Source organism: Macaca fascicularis, chromosome 3 (assembly GCF_037993035.2).
Source record: "Macaca fascicularis isolate 582-1 chromosome 3, T2T-MFA8v1.1".
NCBI lineage: Eukaryota > Metazoa > Chordata > Mammalia > Primates > Cercopithecidae > Macaca > Macaca fascicularis.
Window position 1 is genome coordinate 126,952,259 of NC_088377.1, and position 26,778 is coordinate 126,979,036.

At 39.2% G+C, this 26,778-nt stretch overlaps 1 long non-coding RNA gene across 1 annotated transcript; it reads left to right on the forward strand.

Annotated features, from left to right (window-relative positions):
• The first annotated feature begins 170 nt into the window (after nucleotides 1-170).
• LOC123572329 (uncharacterized) lies at nucleotides 171-26,096 on the forward strand. Its single transcript, XR_006696819.2, has 6 exons — nucleotides 171-245; nucleotides 833-961; nucleotides 1,629-1,747; nucleotides 6,794-6,882; nucleotides 13,306-13,380; nucleotides 26,029-26,096. It is a non-coding gene; the product is annotated as an uncharacterized lncRNA (long non-coding RNA).
• Nucleotides 26,097-26,778: the final 682 nt, after the last annotated feature.

Genomic DNA, 26,778 nt, shown 5'->3' on the forward strand with positions numbered 1-26,778 from the left:
CTATAAGTTCAAGCACACATGTATAAACTTAGAGGAAAAACGTCTCTGCTAAAGGCAGCAGAGTGAACTGATAACTTGAAAAGCATTCCTGGAAACTGATGCAAATACCAAATGCCGCTGGGCTCCCTCCCTGCTGATGTGGCAGGGTTTGAAGCAGGCAGCCGTCAGCATTTGGTGGGAGGCCCTGGACCTAGAAAGAAGCAATGAAAGTGGAGAAAACTAAACAGGCATCTTTCTTTCTTAAAGTGAGAATCAGGTTCTAATTGCAGCTGTTTTTACATATAACTTGGGGGGAAATAGTTGATTAGGTGTTTGTTTTAAAGGAGGAATTTTTTAATGGTCAGTTAGATCTCTGTTAAATATTTTTGTGACTCCAAATAAGGAGCAGCTTTTCCTAGGATGGGGGTGGGACTGGTAGAGCTGCGAGAGCTGAACCAGAACCTGAACTGAGTGCCCTGGTGAGGGCCCTGATGGTTCTAGTGTGGGGAAGAAGGGAGAGGGAGGGAGGAGAAAATGAGTAGAAGGAAAAACAAGTAAGTGAGTGGGGTGGGGTCAAGACTGAGAATAGAGGGATGGAAGAAGGGAGGCAGAGGAGACTAAAGATTCCTACAACTTTGGTGCTAGACTGTTAATGCCTGGGTCCCTATTCCCAAATTATTTTCAATGAAAGAAAAGATAATTTCTTTAGCTTCCTTATAACCCACTGATTACAAACTGCGCCACATGTTTACATATGGCAAGAAAATGGTTGAGAGTCTGGTTAATACAGAAATGCAGAACAGCCTGACAAGGCCCTGATGTCTTAATTTTATATTTCTTTCTTTGATCAAAGTTAAACATCGGACTGATATCTCCTTTCAAACATCCATTGAGGATCCAGTCTGTGAGAAGCAGCAATACCACATTATCTCATTCTAGTTCCAGTTCTAGTTAACTTGGTTGTCAAACAACTGCTTAGAAGGTATTTGCTGATAATTAATGTGGTAGCTGAAGAGTTAAGTGCTGGTTTTTTATTCTGTATTTATTTATTCATTGAGAAGGTCTCACTTTATCACCCAGGCTGGAGTGCAGTGGCGCCATCTGGGTTCACTGCAACCTCGACTTCCTGGGTTCACGTGATCCTCTTGCCCCAGCCTCGCTAGTGGCTGGGACTATAGGTGCATGCCACCATGCCAGGCAAATTTTTTTGTATACTTTGTAGAGATGGGGTTTTGTCATGTTACCCAGGCTGGTCTCAAACTCCTGAGCTCAAGCGATCCACCTGCCTCTGCCTCTTAAACTGCGAGGATTACAGATGTGAGCCACTGTGCCCAGCAAGGGCTGATTTCTTTCTGTGATATTTGTTTGAAAGTTATAGAGATTCCTGCTCCGTGTGATATCAATTAGGATATTCAGTTCCCATTGATTATTTCAATGAGTCAAGATGTATGTTTTGTTTTCGTTTTTGTTTTTTTTTTCTTTTGAGACAGAGTTTTTCCTCTGTTGCTCAGGCTGGAGTGCAATGACACGATCTCGGCTCACTGCAACCTCCGTCTCCCGGGTTCAAGCGATTCTCCTGCCTGAGCCTCCCAAGTAGATGGGATTACAGGCGTCTACCACCACACCTGGCTAATTTTTCTATTTTTCAGTAGAGACAAGGCTTCACCATGTTTGCCAGACTGGTCTTGAATTTTCGACCTCAGGTAATCCACCCACCTCGGTCTCCCGAAGTGCTAGAATTACAGGCATAAACCACCACGTCAGGCTGGTAAGATGTATGTTTACTCAAGTAATATTTAGTGTTATGCCAGGCACTTACTGGGTTGGTGGGTATATAATTATGAAACAGAATGCCAAGGTCATTGCCCTCAGAGGGCTTATAGTCTGTTGGAGGATAGAGAAGAGTGTGATGAATACTGCAATAGAGGAATAGAATGCTTACATGTTTAGGGGAGGATTTAGGATGGACATCTCATCTAGATCAGGTAAGTGGAGTCAAGGAGGGCTTCTTGGAGGATGCAGCATCCTTGTTAAACCTTTAAATACAAACAGAATTTTAAAAAGAGGTGTGAGAGTGGTGTGGGCACAGAAGCACTGAAAAATTTGGCAATCTGAGGAATGGAGCATTTCAGTATGATGGGATTGTGGTGGAAAAGAGGGAGGATAGAGGAAGGAGCTAGAGATACGATTGGTGGGTTTGGCAGAGATTAGATCCAAAAGGACCTTTTAGGCTGTATTCTGGTGTTTGTGTTTTCTCAAGTGTGCTATGGGAGTGTTTAGATTATTTTAAACAGAGAAGGTAGGAAACCAGAGAGTGTTTTGAATAAGATGACTGGGGCTGCAGTGTGGAGTAACGATTGGAAGGGGAGCACAGTGGAGACAGGGAGAACAGTTAGGAGGCTGCAGCAGGAATTCTGAGGGGAAATAATGGTAGCCTGAACTAGGATAGAAGTGGGGGAACTCAAGAGAAGTTGATGAGCTTTAGAAATGTTTCAGAAGTAGAAGAAAAGCACTCTGATGTTTGGTAATGGGGAGAAAGAGGAAGGACTCAAGGGGATGACTCAAGGAGCACTGCCAGTTTCTGGCTTTGGCAACTGACTGGCTGGAGGTGCCATCCAGTGACTTGGGGAACATTTGAAGAGGAGACAGCTTGGGGTGGGGAGGGGAGGATAAAGAGGCCAATTCCTGTTCAATTTTGGGTGATTTTGGGTCATCTAAGAGGAGAAGTCTCATAGATAATTAGATACTTAGGCCTCAAGTCCACAATCTCTATTTGGCCTTGACTTAGGGATAAAGGAGTCATCAGATCACTAATGTCATGGGAGTGATGAAATCCCCCAGATTATATGTGCGTGTGAAAGTAGAAAATAATCAAACATGGGACAAAACTCTGAAGAGGTCCAGCATTAAAGAATGAACAGAAGAGGAAAAATCTTCAAGGCAACTGAGAAAGAGCAGCCACTGCGGATGGGGAAAAACCATAATGTCCCCATCACAGAACGAAAGAAAACAGGTTTTGCAGGGAGGAAAGAATAGTTTTTTAGGATGTTGAAAAGTTTTATGTTTTTCTGAGAGGTCCAGAAAAGGCTAAAAAGATTACAAAAATTAGCACCTTGAAGGTCACTGATGACCTTGATAACTGGTTTCAGTGGAACAAAATCCAGGTGAGCAAAAGTGGAAGAGGGAAAGGTGAGGTAATAAACACATGTGGTGTGGAATTTTAGCTATTGCAGGAGTCCATAGGGAGCTGAATAGAGTTTAAGGATGATGTTAGGATTACTATGCAAGAGGATTATGCATGTTTAGAATAAGACCATTTGAAGCAGCTGTTGAATTTTAACACTCACCCCCATTTTAAAGCCTTCCACTAAAATATTCTTTAGGTTTTCTATGTTATGCCTCTCTTCCTTTGCTTTTTAGTATTGAAGCAAGGAACGTTTAAGTGTGTATGGATTTTTTTTCCTAACTTGTTAGTGAATCATCAGTTTTTCTCATGAGGTCCCTTTAAAATGTGTAGACAGAGTCGATTTATCTCATATTTCGAGAATCCTAGTTTAATCTCCAGTGCCCCATTTTTCAAGTTTAGAAATATGAAATACATAACCACTTCTTTACTTACACATGATTCTGAGTATTCTTTTATACAGATTGTATGGAGATAGTTGTTTTGTGGTATCTTGTTATTGTCTATTCCAAGCCCCATAATTCAGAGGGATGTATCTGGGCACACAAATTTCAACTTTTAGTTAAGTTCGCCTTTTTCTTTGAGAAGATGCTGATAACATTTCTGCAGCCAGTTCCAAATCCATCCCTAAGTTGAAAAACACCAGACTGTTGATGCATTCCAAAAGTCCACTCTGGTTTGTTAGAACTTTTATTGGCTTGGCTTCCAGACTCATATTTTTCAATTCAAGTAGCTGAAAGAAATACGGAAACATTTACTTCCAGTTGCAAGAAAGAGTCTGGGTGTTGATAATTGATTAATTCATCCAAGATCTCTCTTTGGTTCATATATTACATGTAGAAAAAGAACTATAAAGACTTAACTCTATGTGATACTATATGTGCAATTAATACAGTTTATATTTTATTTTTTAAAACTGGCAAATTAAGTTATTAGTATAACTTTTTTTTTTTTTCTGAGATGGAGTCCCACTCTGTTGCCCAGGCTGGAGTGCAGTGGCACGAACTTGGCTCACTGTAACTTCTGTCCCCAGGATCCAAGCAATTCTTGTGTCTCAGCCTACTGAGTAGCTGGGATTGCAGGCAGCCACCACCACACCCAGCTAATTTTTTTTGTATTTTTAGTAGAGACAGGGTTGTGCCATGTTGACCAGGCTGGTTTCAAACTCCTGACCTCAAGTGATCCGCCTTGCCTCGGCCTCCCAAAGTACTGGGATTACAGGTGTGAGCCACTGTGCCTGGCCCTGATAAACTCTTTATAATTTGATTTTGACCATTGGAATTCTGCATGTGAATAATGTGATGTCATAACTACCTGTTATATAGTGTGCTAAGTACTGTGGTGGGAATTTTAAATAAATTATCTCTAAGTGCCAACAATCATTATCTACGTCTTAGGGGGTGTGTTTTATGACTTTTTTCAGTTTTATAAGACAACTGAGGCTCAGAAAGCTGAAGTGAATTGTCTGAGGCTTCCTAGATATCCTAGAACGGGTCAAGTCCTTTTATTGTACATTTTCAAAATGGCTTATACTTCTAACACCTAATATCTACCACATTAGTTAATTAATTAAAAGTGCTAATTGTTCATTGACTAGCTTCACTTGAATGTGAGGTCTTTTATAGCAGACACAATGCCAATTTCATTTACCCTTCTATCACTAGATCCTGGCCTAGTGTCTGCTGACCTGTAGATGCTCAACAAATACTTACCCAATAAACAACTGATTTGGCATGACATAGCTGGAAAATAAGGAACTTAAATATAAATACTGGTTATTTACTTCACTGATGATTTACTACTTAACCCACACATTAGAAACTTTCTTTTATTGATATAGTGGCAATCAACACATGAAATTTACTTAACACACGAACGTATTTTAGGCAGTTCACCCAATAGTCATACCTAATTGTTACCTAATAGCTCATAAATATTTAAGTCAAATTTATGAGGAATAAAATACCATAAGAATAGGAAAAAGCTGATTTTATTAATTATAAAGTCATGAAATAACTGAGAGTGGGAAGACAATTTAAATATCGTCCAAATCATAATCATAATTATAAATGTGTGGAAGCAAGATTTGTTTTTCTATGGCATTTCTATTGTCTGACAAGTGTCTGGTATACAACAGGTATTCGATAAGTGCTAGTTGCATGAATTAATTCCTTTTATAAATGAGAAAACATGCCTAGAGAGGTTATTTGACTAGTCAACTTATGGTAGACCTGTAAGTAGGGGACTGGCCTCTTGACTGCAAGCCTCTTACTCCTTCCTTTAAATTAAAATAACATCTAGCATTTGTCTGGAATATTTTTTAATATTTAACACTCACAACAATCTGAAGAGTTTTACAAGGAAAAAATTATTTTACAAGGGGAAAATTGAAGCTCAAAGTTAAAGACCTTCTCCAGATCACTGGTTCTCAAAGTGTGGTCCCTGGACAGTAACATTAGTATCACCTTAGAACTTGTTAGAAACACAAATTCTCATGCCTTATCTCAGACCCACTGAATCAGAAACTCTGGGTGTGGCTTCTCAGCAATCTGTGGTTTAGCAAGCAAGCCCTCTAGGTGATTCTGATCATGCTGCAGTTAGGGAACTACTAGTGTTGAGGAATATGACTGCTATGATTAAACTTGGATTTAGATAAATTACTTTGATAACCTCAAGCAGAATAGAGTAGGGCAAAATGGAAATCTGGAAGTCCAGTTATGAAGATAACTTCTTTTCTCTCTTCTCCTTCACTCCAAAAAGCCTCCTTCACATTTTTTTGCTCTCTCCTTAATATGTCTGTTTACATACTATTTTTATTCTATTTTATTTCTAGTTGACTAATAATAATTGTATATATTTGTGGGGTAAAATGTGATGTTTCGATACATGTATACATTTGGAATAATCAAATCAGGCTAATTAACATATTTATCACCTCAAATATTTATTATTTCTTTCTGGTGAGAACATTAAAAAATCCTCTCTTTTTAGCTCCTTTGAAGTATATGGTACGTTATCATTAACTATAGTCACCATGCTGTGCAGTAGATCACGAACTCATTCCTTCTCTCTAACAGGAACTTCATACCCATTGCCAGCGTCTCCCCTTGCCTGTCTAAGCCCCTTCTTTTCCTGATTCTCCTTAGTACAAGGGGATAGGTAGCTGGATATTCTGAAAAGCTATTAATTATTCTTTATTACAGTATTTGTAGCATGAAAGGAAGAATTTTAAACCTTTTTTTGCTGATCCCAACTCTATTTAAACTTATTTAGTTAACATATTTACAGCGAAAAAATTTGTACTGAAGGGTATACATGAACTCTTCAAGAAAGCTGAATGTGATTTGAGTAATGGTTAAAACCTGGTGCTAATGAAGTCTGGGCTGTAGCCTCAGCTCCTCCGTGGACCAATTAACTTCTCCCTGTTGTAGTATTTTGGAATTCACCACTCTGTGGACTTGGGGTGCCATTCCCTTGGTAATTAAGCAGATCTGGTGAGGCAAAAAAGATGCATAGTTTACTGTAAACTCATTACTCCTTCTAGAAAATGCCTTCAGAGGCCCAAGGTGATGTTTTGAAACATTTTATTTACACATTGACATCGGAGACATATGCTTCTATTCCCTGTAGTTTCCGTGTCACGTTTTGACACTTGAATAAAAATGACACTCTGGAGCCTTGAAAAATGGACTTTCCTTCTGAAGTACCCAGGAGATTAGGTAAGAGAATAGATCTTCCTATTCAGAACTTCAGAATGTGCAAGATGCTAGACTAAAACAGTCACATAAGTCACTGTTCATGTCTGTGAGTCCCTACTGGGTTTTCTGACAGGGACCTCATTTTACAACTGTGGCCATTTATGCACACTGGCAGACATACTCCTGCCCAGACTTGGAACAGGACCTGTTGTACAGGATAAATTGAAGAAGCTCAGTTCTAGCCTTTTCTAAGCATTGTTTATCGTATTTCACTCTGGGGCTCTGTTCTTTCGTCTGGGCTTCATGTTTCTGAAACCAGACTAAATTGTATGTCCATTCTTATATCATCCCTCTTGTTTTCTTGCACTTGAGTTTCTCTTTTGATAATGTGCCCTGTTCCTCTATTATTGGTAAAAATCAATCACTCTATTCACTCCTTCCTTCCTTCATTCATTCAACAAAACTACTACTGTCTGTGTAAGACACAATGTTAGAAATTCGGCCTGATGGGAGGGATTGCTTGAGCCTGAGTTTGAGGTCAGCCTGGACAACCTAGAAAGCCCTTGTCTCTACAAAAAATAAAAACATAAAAATTAGTCAGGCCTAGTGGTGTGTGCCTGTGGTCTCAGCTACTCAGGTGGCTGAGGTGGGAGGATCAGGCTGCAGGGAGCTGAGATTGTGCCACTGCACTCCAGTCTGGGTGACAGAGCAAGATCTTGCCTCAAGAAAAGAAAAAAGGGAGAGAGAAAAAAAGAAAGAAAGAAAAAAATTGGGCCTGAGCTATGATCTTGGCAATCAGTCATTTGTTACCACTTCCTTACACCCTGGAGGCTGGAGTTCTGCTCCTAAACTTCAGTGTCATGTCTGTATATTCATGTCAGTTACTGTTGCAGACCTAACTGCCTGGATCTCCAATACTGCTCCCCTAGGACTCTACAGTCCTACACTTGTTGCAGCACCTACACTCCTTTGAGCAGGACCTCTCTGATGGCCGTTCTGGCTTATTGCCTCCATGCTTTCTCTGCTTCTGACTTCTGTCTATCGTCTGCAGCTGAGTGCATTTCTGCTCTGCCTGCTCCCAATCTCCACTTTGCTCTCAGAATCTCCATCTGAGAGAGTAGGATAGGTTTTGTTAATTCCTCCTGCCACATCTTGTTTTGAGTTATATGTTCAACAAATAATGATTAAGTTCTTATTATGTGCCCAATGTAGATGTGGGAATAGAAAAAGGAATAAGATAGAAATTCCAGTCTCAGGAGACTGTTACAAATAGAGTAGATTCTCCCCAGTTGTGAGGATAACAAGATATTGCAGTTTGTGGTACTTAAGATTTTAGGGGGACAATACAGTTATAGATGGATTAGAAGCAAACTCGCATAAATCTTCTTTGTATTATCTCTAAAACAGAACCATCAGGACAGCATGCAAATAAAGAATATCGGTAGCATTTTTCACATCTTAAATTACTAGTAATGGTTACGGTACAATTGCTTTCCATTTATCATCTCTTGCTCGTTGAAATTTCTCAGGGTCTTTCTCCTCTGGCATTTCAATAAAATGCCCATAAATTTGCTTTGCTTTGCCAAAATGATATACATATGAAAGATCTTTCCCCCGAATTTGGTTCTCCATCCAAATGTGTAGTGCCTTTCTGATTTCATGATTTGGAATTGTTGACTTCTGCATCCTCAATCCCAGAGGTAACTCCCCAAAGTACATGCCATTAGGCCCCTCTTACACAAATACTACTTCCCTCCTTCCTTGCATCTGTGGGAGTTCCATTTTAAGGTCCTGGTTGACGTCTCCTCAGATTCCCTAATTTCCTAAAGCCTCAAGGCAAAAACCTCTGTTACTGTCATGCCATCTGCCTTCCTTTATTTTTTTATTCCCATCACCCAATTTCCTCTTTTTCTAATTATCCCCGAAAGGAGTAACTCATAATTCTTATATACTGGAACTAAAATTCTTGTGGTTGAGAAAAAGTATACAAAACTAAACTGCATATACTGAATACCTTGTTTGTTAAAATTTGATGTAGGGGCAATTCATGCATGGGCAGAGGTTACCATAACTTACCTGAGAAAATAATGCATTAGCTCTTTAAAACAAAGGTATTTTTCCTTAATGCAGTGAACAATGTATTAACAAGATCTAAGGGAGTTAAAAAGTAACTAGTTCTGCTTGGGGAAGTTGAGGAGGCTTCAAGAAGAAGGTAACATTGGAAGTGAATCCTGGAGAAATTCACCGAAACAGAAAGGAAAGGAAAACCCTTTCTAGGAAAGATGATACAATATTTGTAGTGGGAGGTGACATCATAATTTGTACTTATATAATTAATGTTATAATCTCCCTCTAGAACAGTGATTCTCAATCCAAGGTGATTTTGTCCCCCAGAGGATGTTTGGCAGTGTCTGGAGACATTTTTGACTGTCATTAACTGGGGGCAGGGGTGTATGCTACTAGCATTTAGTGGATAGAGGCCAGGGGTGCTGCTAAACATCCTATTGTACATGGGACAGAGCCATAACAAAGACTTACTCACCTCAAATGTCAATATTGCCACTGCTGTATAAGGTAAGTCCCACAAGGGCTGGGATCTTGCCTGTCTTATTCAGTACTGTGTCATAAAACCTAGCACGGTTACAGTCAGTGTTGGTACTCATTTAACTTTTGCTAAGTGAAGAGAGGCATGAAAGAGAAGTCATGTTTGAGAAAGAACAATATGTATGTTAGTACTTGGGGTATAATTAACAATGCAGGCCAATGGATGGTGAGGGCCTAACCTAAAGCTGAAGCCGTGAAGACAGAGAGAAGCAGAGAGATATTTAGGACCTAGAATTCATAGGACTTGCTGGTCAATTAAATATGGAGAGTAGAGGTGAGAATTCTGGCTTGGGCTACTAAGTGGGTGTTGGTATCGTTACTTGGGATGAGGAAGACAGGAGGAGAAGCAGGATTTGTATATGTGCATGTATGTGGTGCTTGCCTTTGAATATTTATTAAAACCTTAGTTTGTATCATTATCAACAAGACTTTTTATGTAACCATTACCCAGGTATAGAAGTCGTCAAGATATATAACTCCAGTTTTTAAGAAGCTGACATGTTCATAGCAGTACTACCTACAGTAGCCAAAAAGGTGAATACAACCCAAATTCCATCAACAGATGAATGAATAAACAAAATGTGGCATATCCACACAATGGAACTTTATTCAGTCATAGAAAGGAATATGGTGCATACCTATGCTACAGCATGGATGAACCTTGAAAATATAATGTTAAGTGAAGGAAGCCAGACACAAAAGGTAAGATACTGTATAATTCAATTTACATGAAGTATCCAGAATAGCTAAACATATGGAAACAGAAAACATGTTAGTGGTGGCCAGGCGTTGGTGGGAGGGGATAATTGGGAATGACTGCATAATTGGTGCAAGGTCTCCTTCGAGGATGTTGAAAATGTTCTGGAACTAGATAGTGGTTACAGTTGCACAGCACTGTGAATATACCAAATGCCACTGAATTTTACACATTAAGATGGTTGATTACACTTTTAAGATGGTTTATGTTATGCACATTTCATGTGAAAACTTTTTTTAAAAGAAGCACAGAGTCTCATGAGAAGGAAAGATGAGTAAAAATATGGGAAATCAATGTGAGCCATCTATAATGGTCTCAAATAATAGAAAATGTTCTTCAAACTGGAGAAACTGTCTGGATAAAGCCTCGGCAGCAATGAAAGCCCCTGGCAGGGGCAGGGAGTGAGAAAAGATTTAGGAGACCATTTGCTCTGTTTTTACAGTCCTGATGGCCACACTTCATGTGGGGCATAGTGGAGTTATTCCAGAGACATAAAGTGACTTCATCAATGTCTTGTGACCTGTCAATGGCAGAGGTCTGAAATAGAACACTTCACCAAATCTGGGAACTTTAATGTTTTCCTTCTACAGATTTTGTCTCCAAAATATTTGCAGACAGTAAAGCCAGAAAATGGCAGTGGTAATTAGAAGAATTATAAATGTAATAGAAAAAGAATTGTTTAAGAAAGCAGAGTGGAAACTCATGATACAACTTAAAATTGTAGGGTGTTTAATGTTTTAGATGAATTTCTCAAAGGACATTAAGGAATCTTTACTACTTGTTTTTACAAATAAAGAATGGGCTAAAAATGTATGCTAGGGAATAATAAGGAATTTGCTGAGCAGTTTCACTATTCAATGAAGGTATTTTCCTAATGTAGATGGCTACATTTACACTCTTATTTTCTACATTTCTTTTTAAAAAGAAAATATTATTTCTTGTATGTTTATGATTTCTTTCAAGTAAGATAATGAAGAACTAGTATCATTGAATAGTTAGGATATCCCTGTTTTTCAACGTTACTTAACCTACCTCTTTCTCATGTGAATCATTTCTTATTCATTCAGCAACTATGTATTGAATCATAGGCAGTAAGGATAGAAGGATGCTTTAGATGACAATTGTCTTCAAGTTGCTTATAATTTGGTGGACATGCGTGAGAGATAAATAATGTGAAAAAGATTAGTGATAGAAGTCTTTCTGTGGGAAAACAGAAATAAGGCTTCTAGCTTTGCCTGAGAATATTAAGATGGATCACCAAGAACAGAAGATCAATCTTGATGGGTGAGGATTTGTTGGGTTGGCACTCCAAGAAGTAAAGAGGAATATGCAAAATGGTAGCCTCATGGTTCAATCAGGTGGTTCACTCATTCATCTATTAAGTGTGTATTTTGTGTCTACTATGTCTCAGTCACTGTGATGGGATTTGGGAACCTAAGGCAAGAGGATTCCTGCAGAAAAGATAGGCATTAAACAAGTCTACAGAATAAACTGTGATGAAACATCTTATGGGAAATATGTAGGGTGCTATGGGAGTATATAGCAGGGGTCCTGATCTAGTTATGGGACATAGAGAAGGACTCCGAGGAAATGTCAAACTCAGAACTACAACAGTGTCGTAGCTCCGACTACTGTTAACTAAATAGACCGGTTGGCTTAAACAACGGACATTTATTTCTCACAGTAATGAAGGCTAGGAAGTTCAAGATCAGGGTGCCAGCAAATTTAGTTGCCAGTGAGGACTGGCTTCCTGGCTTGCAGACACATTATGTCTTTACATAGCAGAGAAAGAGAAAGAGAAAGACAGAGAGAGAGAGAGAGAAAGAGAGAGAGAGAGAGAGAAGGCATTCTGGTGTCTCTTCTTACAGGGACACTAATCCCATCGTGGGGTCCCTATCTTCATGACGCCATGTAAACGGAATTACCTTTCAAAGGCCCCACTTACAAATAGCATCATATTGGGAGCTTCAACAAATGAATTTTGGAGGGACACAGATATTGAGTCCATGACAAATGGGTACAAGTTAGTGGAGGGAAGGAAGATGAGTGAGATAGGGGTTGAATTAATGCAAGTACGTTCCAAGTTAGTCAGAGGAAAATTAGGGAGGGCCTTGAAAGGCATGTTAGAAATTTATTCTAACAACAATTAGAACTCTCTGAAAGTGTTAAATCCTGACCCAAATATTAACTCTAACCTCGTTGTAATTCTAATTCTGATCAGATATGTGTTTAGAAACATAACTCCATGGTCTAGAGAATGGATCGGAACAGGTAAGAGGAACTTAAGAGACTCTTCATGATGCTAGATGAATTGTGGTAGGATGTGGGGGTGATAAAATTGAGGATGAAGAGAATTAGGTGAATTTGGGATGTGAGAATCAGGAAAAGAAAGGAATTAAATATGACTACCAGGTTTCTGCCTTGTGGTAACATTTCTGAGACAGAGAATCCTGGCGGAACTTGAGGGCTTTAATTGTATTTGAAATACCTGCACGTAATTCCCTATGGCTGCAACGTGGGCTGCCGTGGGAAAGAATCAGAAAAGAAGTAAGCGCCAGTGCTCATATCATAGAGGCAGTGGTATATAGTGTTAGAAATGAGGAATCATTGAGGAATTCTCCGTAGGGCACTTCTTGGTGTGATTTGTGGTTTAGAACACTTATTCTGGCAGTGGGAGGGCTGGATCATGGGGAGCTAATATTGGAGACAGTCAGCTAAGGAGCAGTTGCATCATGAAACATGGAGGTAGAAGGTTGAGCAGTAGAAAGACGGTAAGAATTACATTTAAGAGATAGCTTCATAACATTTGTTGATAGAATATCAGGGTTAAAGGAAGAATTGAGAATGGTATCTAAATTTCCTTTAAAGCATTGAATGGATGATGGTGTCATTCACAAAGCAAGGAGGGGAAAGGCAGACTTCTGAGTTTGAACTTAGATTTGGACATGGGATGCTTTGCAGAACACAATCCTGACTAGCAGGCAACAGCTGCTGGCTTCTGTGACACTGTCATGGATAGTTTTATTAATGCTGACTCATTCCGGTTTCTCTCTATAACTTCTTTTTTTCTCTTGGTTTCTAAGGATGGACTTCTTCTCTCCCTACACTACCCCTTGGGAAAACCTTTTATCAAGAAGATACCAAATATCATCACTGATGTAAGTGCTGCAACCAAAAAAGTTTGACTTCTGCTTTATGAACTCAGTGATAGCATTATATACACAACTAGCTGGATTTTTTTTTCTTTTTGAGACTGAATCTCACTCTGTTACCCAGGCTGGAGTGCAGTGGCGTGATCTCGGCTCACTTTAACATCAGCCTCCCGAGTAGGTGGGATTACAGGTGCCCACCAGCACACACAGCTATTTTTTTTTTTTTTTTTTTGTCACCCAGGCTGGAGTGCAGTGGTGCGATCTTGGCTCACTTCAAGCTCTGCCTCCCGGGTTCATGCCATACTCTTGCCTCAGCCTCCTGAGTAGCTGGGACTACAGGCATCCGCCACCATGCTCAACTATTTTTTTTTTTATTTTTGCATATTTACTAGAGACAGAGTTTCACCATGTTGGCCAGGCTGGTCTCGAACTTCTGACCTCAGGTGATCCGCCTGCCTTGGCCATATTTTTATTTGGATGCTTTGCCATTTTCTCAGTTCAACATATTCATATCTCAGCTTTCCAGAATTCTTCCATTATGTCTAGAATCCTTATTTCCACCAAGTCTCCTAGTGCACTAATGTTCTTGTATTTGCACACATCTGAAACCTCAAGATCACCTCTGATCATTCCATAGTTTTCATTCTTCAAATTCAGGAAATCATGAAGTTCTATTTTTTTTTCCTTTAAGATGTCTCTTATTTCAGTCCTTCTTTTGTTGTTACCCCTAATGTTCTAGCTAACAGATAAATAGAAAAACATTCGTTAAAGCCCTACCATGTGCCAGGTAATCAAAGGTGCTCAGAGTGTAGTGCTAGTGAAGGGACAAATGCATAAACCAACAACTACTGATTAATATGACATAGAATCCTCATAGAGTACAATGTACAGTGGAGGCACCAATGAGAGGGTGATTAATTCAAACTACGAAAATCAAGGAAAAATGTACAAGGTATGGCATTTGGAATCCACTCTTCATAGTTAGTATGGCCAGAGCACATATTGTGAATCAGAAAGTTACAAAAAATAAGGCTGTAAAGGGACCAAATAAATCATCCTAATCAAGAAATGCATCCTACCACACCCAGATTGCTGTCCCAACTTGTTAGCTGCTTCTGATGCTTCTAGTTTCTCCTTCATCGGTTTAACAAGAATTTATTTTAAAGTGTATTTAGAATGAATTTTCAAAGTACTGTCATGTATGTCACCCATTTAACCATTACAACACTTCCTTGAGGTAGTATGCTGAAGCTAGTAACTTTCTCAATATTACATAGCTAAGTTTGAACTCTAGGTCTACTAAATTAAATTGCCAAATACTTGTCATTTATCTATGCATTTTGAGTATTTCTGCCAAAATGTCTGTGCATTTTGTATATTTCTGCCAAACTAGCAATGCGATAGTTACCTACTGCTCAAAAACGTTCACTGGCTTCCAATTATCCTATATCAGTAAGAAGAGCCTCTTTGTTTGGTGTTTTCAAGACTATCCAGAATGTGGAACCACCATACACATTTAATACTATTTTTTACTGTTCAATAAACTGTGACTTTGTGTTTTGGTTATCTGTTGGTGCCTGACAAACTACCTTAAAAATAAGTGGCTTTAAACAACAAGAATTTTATTATATCTCCTGCTTTATAGATCAGGAATTCAAGTAGGGCTTAGCTGGGAAATTATTCTATTCTAATTTGTACTGACTGAGTTCTCTTAGGATCCTGATGGCAGCTGGTCTGGTCTGAAGGATGCAAGATGGCTTTGTTCACATGTCTATTGTCTTAACAGGGATGACTAGAAGGCTGAGCTCAGCTGGAACTGTTTACTGAAATGCCTATATCTGGCACCTCTAGCATAGCAGGAAGATTTCTTATGTGGCTCCCAGAGAGTGTTCTAAGACAGCAACGAGGAAGCTGCAAGACTTTTCTGTCTTAGCCTTGGAAGTTATGCAGTGTCACTTCCACTACATTCTGTAGAAAAAAGAAAGTCACAATGCCAACTGAAATTGAAGAGGATAGTATTGCACAAGGACATCATTACCTGGAAGCATAGTTCATTAGGGAGCAACTTTTGAAGATTGCTTTATACACACTTGGCTTTAGTCAAACAAATTCTCACTGTACTTGCTCATGCCATGCTTATTCCTGCATCTGGACCTTTAATCCTGCTGATCTTCCCAAGACGTTCCTTCCCTCTCCTCCTTTGACTTTCCTAGAGCCTACCTGTCCTTCCAGGCTTGTTCAGTTTCAGGGTGAGCATTTACAATCTTTCTTTGAATACTCTAGTTCTCAAAAAAATCTTCCCCATTTTTGAAATACAATAGCATTTATAGTCTGATGTAGGAACAGAAAAGAGAAGACTGAGTTGGAGATATTTTGGTGAAAGAATTAACGGGGCAAAATGCCCATCTGGATGTTGTAGGCTAGCAATAGGAGCTGGTCAGAGATGATATTGTAGCTTTGAGCCTTGATAGCTGAGAGGATTGAGCTACCATTCACAGAATCATGAAACACCAGATGGACAGGGGTATGGCAGAAAATGTAACTTCCTTTTTGAAATATGTTACTTTGGAGGCATAGTGGAAGAGCCAGGTAAAGGAGTTGTACAAGCAATAAAGAAAGAGAAATGGAGTTTGGGAAAGAAGTGAGGATTAGAGAACTAGATCTGAGAGCCTATAGGCAAAGAGATGCTAGTTGAGTCTGCGGGGTTGAATAAGCCTTCCAGAGGAGAATTTGTGGAGATGGAACACAAAATAGCCAAAGATAGACCTGGAGCAGAAAGAATACGATGATCCAGAGGAAGAGACCTAGGGGAATGCCAGGGAGAGCAGATCTTAATAATCCTAAAAAGAAGGGAGCTTTTAGAAGGTGAGGATGATCAAGTGTTAAATGCTGAAAATATGTTTAAGAAGCAGAGGACTAAAGAAGATCATGATTATGAGATCACTGACTATGGATCTAGAAATTGTTGGGAGGAAACCTGATTGTATCTAATGAAAGTGGGCCCTGGGGTTAGGAAGTAGGAAAAGTGAGGCCAGACTGGCCACTTTTTCAAGAAGTTTAGCAGTACAGGCAAAATAGGATATCTTCTACAATAGAATTACAAACAGAACTTTTAATGATGACTGATCTTATTGGATAGTAGTCATTAAGGAAAGTAATGTGTGTTTGCGTGTGTGTGTGTGTGTGTAGGTGTATACTATGCAGCAGTGTCTTCCAAGCCCAGATCTGTATTTAAACCGCTGGAGGAGCCAATCACACTTTCTAAGGCCCAAATAAGACTTAATGAGTGAGACTTTATTTATTCATTTATTTGGAGACAGGGTCTCACTCTGTTGTCTAGGCTGGAGTGCAGTGGTGCAATCTTTGCTCACTGCAACTTCCACCTCCTGGGTTCAAGTGATGCTCTTGCCTCAGTCACCAGAGTAGCTGGAATTGCAGGCATGTGTCACCATGCCCAATTAATTTTTTTAATCTTTAGTAGAGATGGGGTTTTGCCATGTTGGCCAGGCTAGTCCCGAACTGCTGGTCTCAAGCGATCCACCTGCCTCGGCCTCCCAAAGTGCTGAGATTAGACGTGAGCCACTGTGCTGGGCCTGAATGAGAAATTCTGAGGCTGGGCCCCATGCATTTGTAGGTTAAAAACTGCTCACAGACTGACTCAAGGGTTTTGGTATATTCAGAGAACTTGAGCTTCAGAAAATATGCAGTTAGGTTGTCGGAATAAAAAATTGCAAAATGAAAACTACAACAAGAATTCAAGATGTGGCTAGGTGCAGTGGCACAAATGTGTAATCCCAACACTTTGGGAGGCTGAGGCTAGAGGATTACTTGAGCCCCAGAGTTCAAGACCAGTCTGGGCAACACAGTGAGACCCCTGTCTCTACAAAAAGTAAAAAGATTAGATGGGTGTGGTAGCACATGCCTATAGACCCAGCTTCTCAGGGAGCTGAAGTGGGAGGATCACCTGAGCCCAAGGAGGTCAAGGCTGCAGTGAGCCATGATCATGCCACTGCATTCCAGCCTGAGAAATAGAACTAGGTCCTCTATCAAAAAATAAAATAAAATAAAAATAAAAAATTCAAGATGTAAAGAAGTAAATATAGAAGATAAAGAAGTAAAAATAGAAGACAAATATCTCTAATTGAAGACCAACAGCTAAAAAAGTCATAACTTTATATAGATTTTTTTTTTCTTTCTTTGTTTTTTTTTGCCTCAGCAAGCAACGTGGACAATTTTATGAAAATCTATCGTCAGAATTCCAACGCATGCCCCTTTCCTTTCCCCCCGCCTTTTTTTTAAACTGGGCTGGGGGAGAAGAGTAACAAGAATGTGGTTTGTGAGGCAAGCTAAACCTCAAGAATTTTTTCAAACTAAACACTTTTTCTAACCATTTGATGTCTGGAAGTCTGGATATTGGGGGCAGGGAAATTAGCAGAGCTATGGCTGTAGGACCATTTGTCATTTCCTGGGAGGTGCCTGTGCTTAACTCTTAAGTGAAGCACATTTGAATACGCTTCTGGGCTTTGACCAAGAGGAGGTCCAACCCTCCAGTTTTTCTTTTTCAGATTGGTGTTTTCTTTCCCTACTCCTCAGTGGAAAAGATTGGCTTTCCTTGAGGGAGATGCAAATAGCTGCGCCATTTGGATGTCAACGAGACCAACACTGTTTAATGCCTCTGTTTTCACACTTTCTTGTGATAATCCAAAACACAGAAACAGTGTCACATGTTATTAATCATATTTAGATAGGAATGCATTCATACTGTTATGCTGTGTGTATTTTCACAAGAAAATCTTTGTCAAAACTGAGTCTGGCCTTTGTTTTGAAACTGGTATGCCAGGAAAGGGTTACAAAATCCTGTTTCTTCTTGAAGTATAACAGCTGGTAAGAAAGCACAGCATCTCCCTCCCTCCCAGCCCTGGGGTTGTACTAAGTAACTCACTGCCACTACCATCCCCCATAGTCTCTCTCCACTTAGTAAAATCCCTTGCAAAGTTGATATCCAGCAGCAAGCAAAAGAAGCAGCTTGGACTCGTTAGCTTTAGGAAGACTGAGGAAGAGATTGTCTTAGTTAAGAAAGAGGTTTTAAATGCAACAACTTGTATGCGATCTCCAAGATCTGTAGTTAGAATGTTGTTCCTAAAAAGGAACAATTCAAGATAAGGAGTGGTCTTAGCCTTATTGAGAGCCTGAGTTAGAATTGGAAGCCCCAAACCCAAAATCACAATCAAGTCTGAAAGCTCTACCTCTTCAATTATGTGAACACCACTTGGCAGCTTTTTGCTGTATGCGATTTACAGTAGATAACAACTTCCATTGTCCCTGTAATCAGTGTCTTACAGAACTGAGCTTGCTTGCTACAAATAAACAGGGACACAAAAATGAAGTGTCCACAAAACGGCACACCCTTGGGTCAGCATAATAACCACTTAAGTTGAGGAGAAATCCACATGATTCATGAAGTCCTTAACTAAACACATTAAGAAACTATATATTACATTCTCCCCAAGTTGGAATAAGTGCTTTAAATAGCAATCAGGAAGGAGAGGTTGAAATGTTGATCTCAGAATGGCCTCTCTCTCTCCTCTCTCTCTCTCTGTTTCTCTCTCTCACATAAAGCATCAGTGTGTAACCCTCATCTTTTGAATAAAATTAAGTCCCCAAGGAAATAAAAGCAACTCATTTAAATCCAAGGTTTGCCCGGGTGGACCCAATACACTTAAATGCTCATGTGAAAGCCACCAAACTGACTTAAAAGGTAGAAGTTGGGGAGAGAGAGAGAGAGAGAGATTACAAAAGTTTTATAAGTGCATACATTCTACTACAGAAAGGATGGCTGGTTTCTCTGATGAGGGCTGAGGGCAAACTCCCTCTGTGAAGGCGCCTCTCACCCTCATGGAGAGAGGTTGAGCCACGCTGGCTTCTCCCTGGAAGGGAGGGCGGCAGAGCCACCATCAGGTTAAACTCCAGCTGGTCAGCTATGTGGCACTGCTGCTATTGTTGAACAAAATTCTTTCCTCATTACATATCTTTCTTCTCATTTAATAGAAAGTACAGTTCTTGGGATTTTTCTCTTCATAAACTTGAAGGAAATCAGAAATGAGAAGCTTGTTTTTTCCTCACTTCACAAGGAGCTAACTTATTGAATGTATAGCCTGACACTTCTTTATATAACATGAAGTCTAAGGACAGAGAAAAAAAACCCAGAAACTTGATCAGTTTTATAGGATGAACATTCAAGCACAATCCATAATTTATCAATGAGAAGTCTGTTAAGGTTGACTTGCTGTTTTTAATGGACTCTGATTGGGTGGTGCTTTGCTTTAAATTAGTTGTGTGAATGTAATGATCAATCTAATATTGTTCCCATCGTATAGTTAAGGGCAACTTCTAGAGTTGGGACATTAATTTTTTGGGCAAATTGTTAAAAACTTGGCAGGAGCAGAAGTGAGAGAGGGGTGAAATGCCCTCTCTCATCATTTCTTTCATCTGTAAATTGGGGGTAATATTTTCAAAGCCTATTTAATAGAATGATGAACAGAACCATTATTTGTGAATTCATCAATTGCTCTTGAAAGTCAAATGGAAGGTGAGAGATGAGGATCCAGTTTCATTCTCCTACATGTGGCCAACCAATTATCCCAGCACCATTTGTTGAAAAAGGCATCCGTTCTTTACTTTATATTTTTGTTTGCTTTGTCGAGGATCAGTTGGCTGTAAATATTTGGGTTTATTTCTGGGTTCTCTATTCTGTTCCATTGTTCTATGTGCCTATTTTTATATCAGTACCATGCTGTTTTGGTGACTATGGCCTTATAGTATAGTTTGAAATCAGGTAGTGTGATGCCTCTTCTCACTGATATGTGGGAGCTAAGCTATGAGGACACAAAGGCGTAAGAATGATACAATGGACTTTGGGGACTTGAAGAGAAGGGTGGGAGGGGGACAAGGGATAAAAGAGTACAAATAGGGTGTAATATATAATGCTGGGGTTATGGGTGCACTAAAGTCTCACAAATCACCACTAAAGAACTTACTCATGTAACCAAATACCACTTGTACCCCAATAACTTGTGGAAAAATAAAAAAATATATATATAAATAAAATAATAAAAATGTTTAAAAAGAAAATCACATGTAAGGGTTTTGCAAATTATAAATCAGTGATTACCAACTGGAGTGGGGAAAGTGGAGGAATAGAAATGTTAGTCACCTCCGTTTATAACTTAAGACTATAGCCAGATTTGAGGGCATCAGTTCATATTTTCCCTTAATTTTAGGCATGGCAGCTTCTAATTCCTGGCTAATATGGTGACAAAATAAGATAGAATTTGCATGATCAATTATCATTGAGTTGGCACTGTTACGCATATAGGAATTCTGGGTCCCTACCGCAGATCTATTGAAACAGAATCTTCAAGGGTTGGCCCAGCAGTCTGTGTTTCAGCAAACCCTCCAGCTCATTCCCACGTTCACTCAAGTTTGAGAACCACAGGTCTAGTCTACTCCTGTTGACTACTTGGTCATATCACCTGCTTGAAAAACGACAATAATTTTTGTCTCTCAGCATCTACTTCCTTCCCCTCATCCTCCTTTTCTGGTCACTAATCATCTCCTAAAGTACCTTTTTCATCATGTGATTCCTCTACTCAGAATCTCTAGGAGGCCACTGATGACCTACCACATCCATTTCAACAGATATTGTAGCTAAAAGGGGCCCTCATGAGGAAGTCAGGCCATAAAGAAAAATATTCTGAGGCAGGCAAGTAGGGTGGATGAGTGTGACAAATTAGGTTATAAATCCTCTGCATCGAATTGGCCTACTTATGTCTAGTTAAAATATGTCTGTAGGCAGATTTGGGGAGTGGGAGATACAGGAAAAAAGGGAGATACCATGAAAGGAAAACATGCAAACTGGGGTGTGTCTTTAGAAGGGGCAGGGAGACTAGGATCCAAGCCACTGTTTATTGATATTTGTCATAGTCAGACCTCTTTTTTTTTTCTTTCTTTCTTGGAACTAGCTCAGTGGGGTGTATTAGTTTGCTAGGGCTGCTGTAACAAAGTATCACAAAGTGGGTCATGTAAACCAGCAGGCCCCAACCCTTTTGGCACCAGGGACGGGGGTGGGAGGGGGATGGTTTCGGGATAAAACTGTTCCACCTGAGATCATCAGCCACTAGTTAGATTCTCATAAGGAGCGCGCAACCCAGATCCCTCACATGCACAGTTCACAGAAGGGTTCGCGCTCCTATGAGAATCTAATGCCGTGGTAATGTTCTCATCCTCGACTTACCTCCTGCTGTTTGGCTCTGTTAAAGGCCAAGGACCTTGGCCTAGGAGCTGGGAACCACTGGCATAAACAACAGAAATGTCTTGTCTCACAGTTGTAGAGCTCAAGAGATCAAGTTTTTGGGAGGATTGGTTCCTTCTGAGGACTGTGAAGAAGAGCATTCTTCTAGGCATCCCTCCTTGGCTTATAGATGCCCATTTTCTCTCTCTGTCTTCACTTTGTCTTTCCTCTGTGCCTGCCTCTGTGTCCAAATGTCCCCTTTTTATAAAGACAGCAATCATATTGGATTACAGCCCACCCTAATGACCTCATTTTAAATTGATGACCTCTTTAGAAACTATATCTCCAAATAAAGTCACATTCTGAGGTACTAGGCACTAAGACTCAACACAGGAATTTGGGGGGGGACACAATCCAGCCCATAACACGGCATTACCAACTTTTCCTGTATGCTCGGGTGGTCCTACAAGGAGTATTTATAGGAAGGTAGTGAGTGGAACAGGTGCCATTCAGAAAAAAAAAATAAAAATAAATTTTTCACCTAGGGAAACAGCTCTTGGTTAACTCTAATTTTACAAATGAAGAATGTCAACACCAAAGCTTCCTTTAGAAAACTTCTAGTCTGACCTCATCATTTTGATGAAAGAGCCCCCTCAGGGAAGGAGCTTGGCCACAGTTACAACTCCCAATCGGATTTGATCAGGCTTTGATTGCAACTCCATTGCTTATCCAGTAAACTGTATCCCTAAGAGGTAAAGGGACAGACCCAAGGTTCCAGCAGAACTTGGGACCACTAGATTCAGTTCTTTATCCAGAAGTCTGTGCTCTTTCTGGTTAAAGTATCCTGCAGCGGTGCCAGGTATACTTCTGAGCACCATAAGGCTTTACGTTCTTGTGCTTAACTTTCCTAGGTCATTTTGCCTCCTGAGACAACTATATTATTATGCACTAGTGGAGGTTGTAGCATTTTTTTCTTATCAAAATCTACTTTCACTGTATTTTTACTGTGCAGTATTTCCTTGACTTTGTATCTCTTAACTTCTTGTTGGTTCGAACTCTTATAATAATGTTATAGCAGAAATAAAGACAAGATTTGCCATTTCTGGTCATTTCTAGCCAAAAAGTATCCATTTCCTGCAAGTTGTCAGGAAAAAAGAAACAGATTCAAATAGCTTTTAATCTGTTAAGACACACAGCTGCAGAAAAAGGAAGAATTGCTGATCAGTTTCTGCCCTTATAAAAAGTAGAACAAAACCTCATTAATTTAATCTTAATTGTGAGTTTTTGATTATGTGAAAACATTGAATAATATAAATAAGATAATAAAGGGAAAGGTTAATTAGAGGAAAATTTTTTCCAAGTATACCAGAATAAAGCAGGTAAAGAAGTAATTCTCTCTTGTTAACCACTCTATCGCTAGCATCTAGCATACTGCCTGAAAAATAATACATGCTCAATAAGTTTGTGTTGAAAGGAAGAATGAATAGATGAATAAAAAGCAGATTTACAATATAAGCAAATATTGGCAATACTTGGGCTGGTGCCTGATCTGTTATTCTAATTGCAAATCTCGCTTCGTTATTTATTAAATTTGAATCTCAACGAAGCAGTTCTCAGTCTTGTTTTAATTACCGTAGGTTCTTTAAAGCAATAAGCCTGAATTTCATTAAAAGAATTACATTATCCAAACTTCATTAATTCATAGTTTTCTTTTCTTTTATTTGGTATGGCATGGTGAGGTCTAATTTCATTGAAATGACCCAGAGGGAAGTAAGCGATACCAAATAGGAGACAAGAAAACTGATTAAAGAAAAGACTCCAATGTTTACAAGAATCCCTGTCTTCCTTTATGAAAGTCAACCTCACCTAAGCGAGAAAAAAACAAAATACATTTTTAGAGAATAAAGATAGATGAGTGTGGCTGTCTTTGGGGTACCTGAAAAATTGTTAGGAAGTATGGAAAATAATCACAGCTTTAAAGATAAGAATCATAAACATCTCCCCTGATACAGCAAACAGTATCACCCATGTGGAAGAAGCAACCTTTAAATCCAGCTGGTTGAGTAAATCCTATCGAAATAGTACAATATTTCTTCTTCAATATTACTTGACTCCAGAAGTGAAATGAACGCCTAAAATGTTGTCTTTTAAATATTGTTCAAATTCTTTATTTTAAACTTCAGCATCTTTTACGGTTATGATTGGGCTAGATGTGTGTACATAAGTCTCTTTGCTTAATTTTACTGATTGCAGGGTCAAAACAAAATCGACATTCTGAGGCAAATCCATTTGTCATGTCAAGTGGTTAACTGAGATTGGCATTGGTCTTACCTAGGTGGGGTCTGGCTTTTTCCTTCGATTAAGAGCCAATGCTGATTATAATCAATATAATAGAGGTGAGAGATGGAGAATAGTTTCCTTTGGTTAATCTTACTGTCTATTTTATTTAGGTCTACTATCTGGTTTTCAGTGGATAACCACTGTTTTCCCTTATTCCTGGTACCAGGACTTATTTTCACATCTACCAGTGTTGCATTTTTCTCTCAAATGTTCACTATGGTATTGGCTTTTATAGGAATTTGTTTCTGTTTCCTCAAACATAAATGTGTTGTCCTCGAGACCATTTGCCTATGCTAAGCAAATAAAACTTCTATGCCTCAGTAAGCCTTTGCATCCATTATTATTAGTGATGACGTGCTATTGGTCCTAATGAAAAACCACTACATAATAATTAGATTTCATAGAGAGGATAACCAGCAAGCTTTCAAAAAAATTGCTGAGTGTGATTAGAACCTTGCATTTTACTGCCACAAAGTATTAATAAGAGCTACTCTTCATTGATAATTCTCCCCCTTTCCCAAGCATTTAGCATGCGTTTATAGTTAATCTTCACAACTTAAAGATGTTGAATTTTCTTTTTCATCGCCTATATACAGATGAGAAAGCTGCCCCTCTATACGGTCTGTAAATCAATAGGAAACATAAAATTTCTAAGCATTTAGATCACTGTAAATTGCACCTTTAAAATGTCATTTTCCAGAATATTCGTAAAAACCTCTATTCCATTGTGATTAATCCTGATTAAGTGAAAAATAGGAAAAAATCAAAACAGAAATACAGGTTTAATGAAAGAAAATATATTCTCCTCAACCAAATGCCTTCGTGGCACTTGTAAACTTAGAGCTCTTTTGACTCCTGGCCAGAAATGAATAGGGTAATAGAAATGAAAGCAGAAACAGATGTGAGCAAGTCTCGGTGACCTGCCAAGGAAACAGTATGTTCTATACAAATGCAGACACAAATACAGTGGATAAAAATCTCCTTAAAGCCATTGTTGTCTCCATTCGCCAGGCACCAAACAAAGAGAAAAGTGCACATCGTTCATGTGTGACTTTTTAAAGCTTAGCTCTAAGGCTTGGCACACAGAATTCCATTTCCGTTCTGAATGATCTTCAGCTTCTTTTGCTAAGCATTATGGGACCAAAGTCTTAACTGATTGCAAATGTTTCTGTGGTAAACTTTTCCATAGGAGTCACCAGCTGGATTTAACAGTGCTTATTCTTTCGCAGTAAAACTTGGAAAGAAGGAGTGGGTAACGACAAAATCTTCCTGTAGGACATAATTGTAAGAAGTTGTCAATAAATTTGTTTTCTATGTTTTTTAAAGTGTAGGGTGCTCAAAAGGCACAGGTAAAAGAAAAAAAGATACTTGGACTCTAATTCCTTCTCAGCCAGACTACTTCCAGTGGTTTAGGAGTGCAACCCAGAAGAAGTGTGAGTGGTTTCCAGAAAAAACAGTAGAAGTGGCCAAACTAAGCAATCTACTTAAAGTTGGGCACAGCAGAGCTGGAGGCCATTATAAGTTTGAAGCAAGAGACATTCTTTTCCTTCCTTCCCTGACTGGTGTACCTAAGTATTGAATTTTAATAGAGAATCCAAACCTGACTAGATAGCTGGGGAAGAATTGAATGCTTAACCAGTTAATCAGTGCTGTCATCTGTTGTGTATCTTCATTAAGAATTGAAATTCTTTAAAATAGCCTTTCCCATCAGGAATAAAAGACAGAAAATCTATTATCACTATTTCTGGATGTTCTTTCTTATATTTCCCAGGAGTCAAAAGCCTTCATTAAAACATATAGCCATCCTCAAATTGGACTTTCCTGAGAAGAGCTTTATTATTTAAGGCATTTTTTTTTAAGTAGAAAGACAGCAGGATTTTCCTTTACAAAGTAAAATTATAAACATAATAGGCAGTCAAGTAGCATATCCACCTAAAATATTTATTTGTGTTTTTTTCTACTTTTCAGCAGAGGTGAAGAATGAGGTTATTCCTAAGATAAATCATTTTTTCTTTATTCTCCAGATAATGTCAGAGGAGGACCCTCTCTATAGCCCAACCTCCAGGATTTCAGCACTTCGTGGACATGGAGGCTGGTGTGTTTGTTTTTTAAATCAAATCTTGCTATTAGGGAGGAAACCTAAATGTCTGATGGTGGCAATGTGTTCTTACTTGCATTAAAGGAGCTCACTCACTTTAGTGTTCACCTCATCCTTCATAGCGCAGGCCGGAGATAGGCTCTGTCAAGCTGACTTGTCCTTGGTTCTTCCTGCATAATGCCACTTCTTGTTTGTAGTCTGTGGAATTCCTCTTCTATCTTGGCATTTCTCTCCAGAGGTCAAGACCTTTTCCTGGAGGCTTCTGTCTGGCAGGGACTCATGAACTGAGTCTCTCTCTCCATGTATCTCTTACCCCTTAGGTATGACTAGTAATGTTTTATATTTGAGGTCTAGGGTAAACTCAAGAAGAATACATCTTTGAATCTTTTCATATAGTACCTAGGTTGTGTTAGTTTTGAGGATTAAAGAGGAACTTAAAGGACAGAGAAGGTTTTTCTCACTGTAAAATTTTGACACCAAATAGGTACTATCTAATCTGCTCAGCTCTGAGTTTAGACCCTGTAGGGACCTATAAATTCCTGTGAGAATCAATCTCATAGAGGATTTTCTTGCAGTTACCGTGATGGTCAGCCTCAACTCAATCCATAGCTGTGGACATTGCATATCTGTGGTTTGCATTATTGGTGTGTTTCTTGGCACATTTTTTGAATTCTAG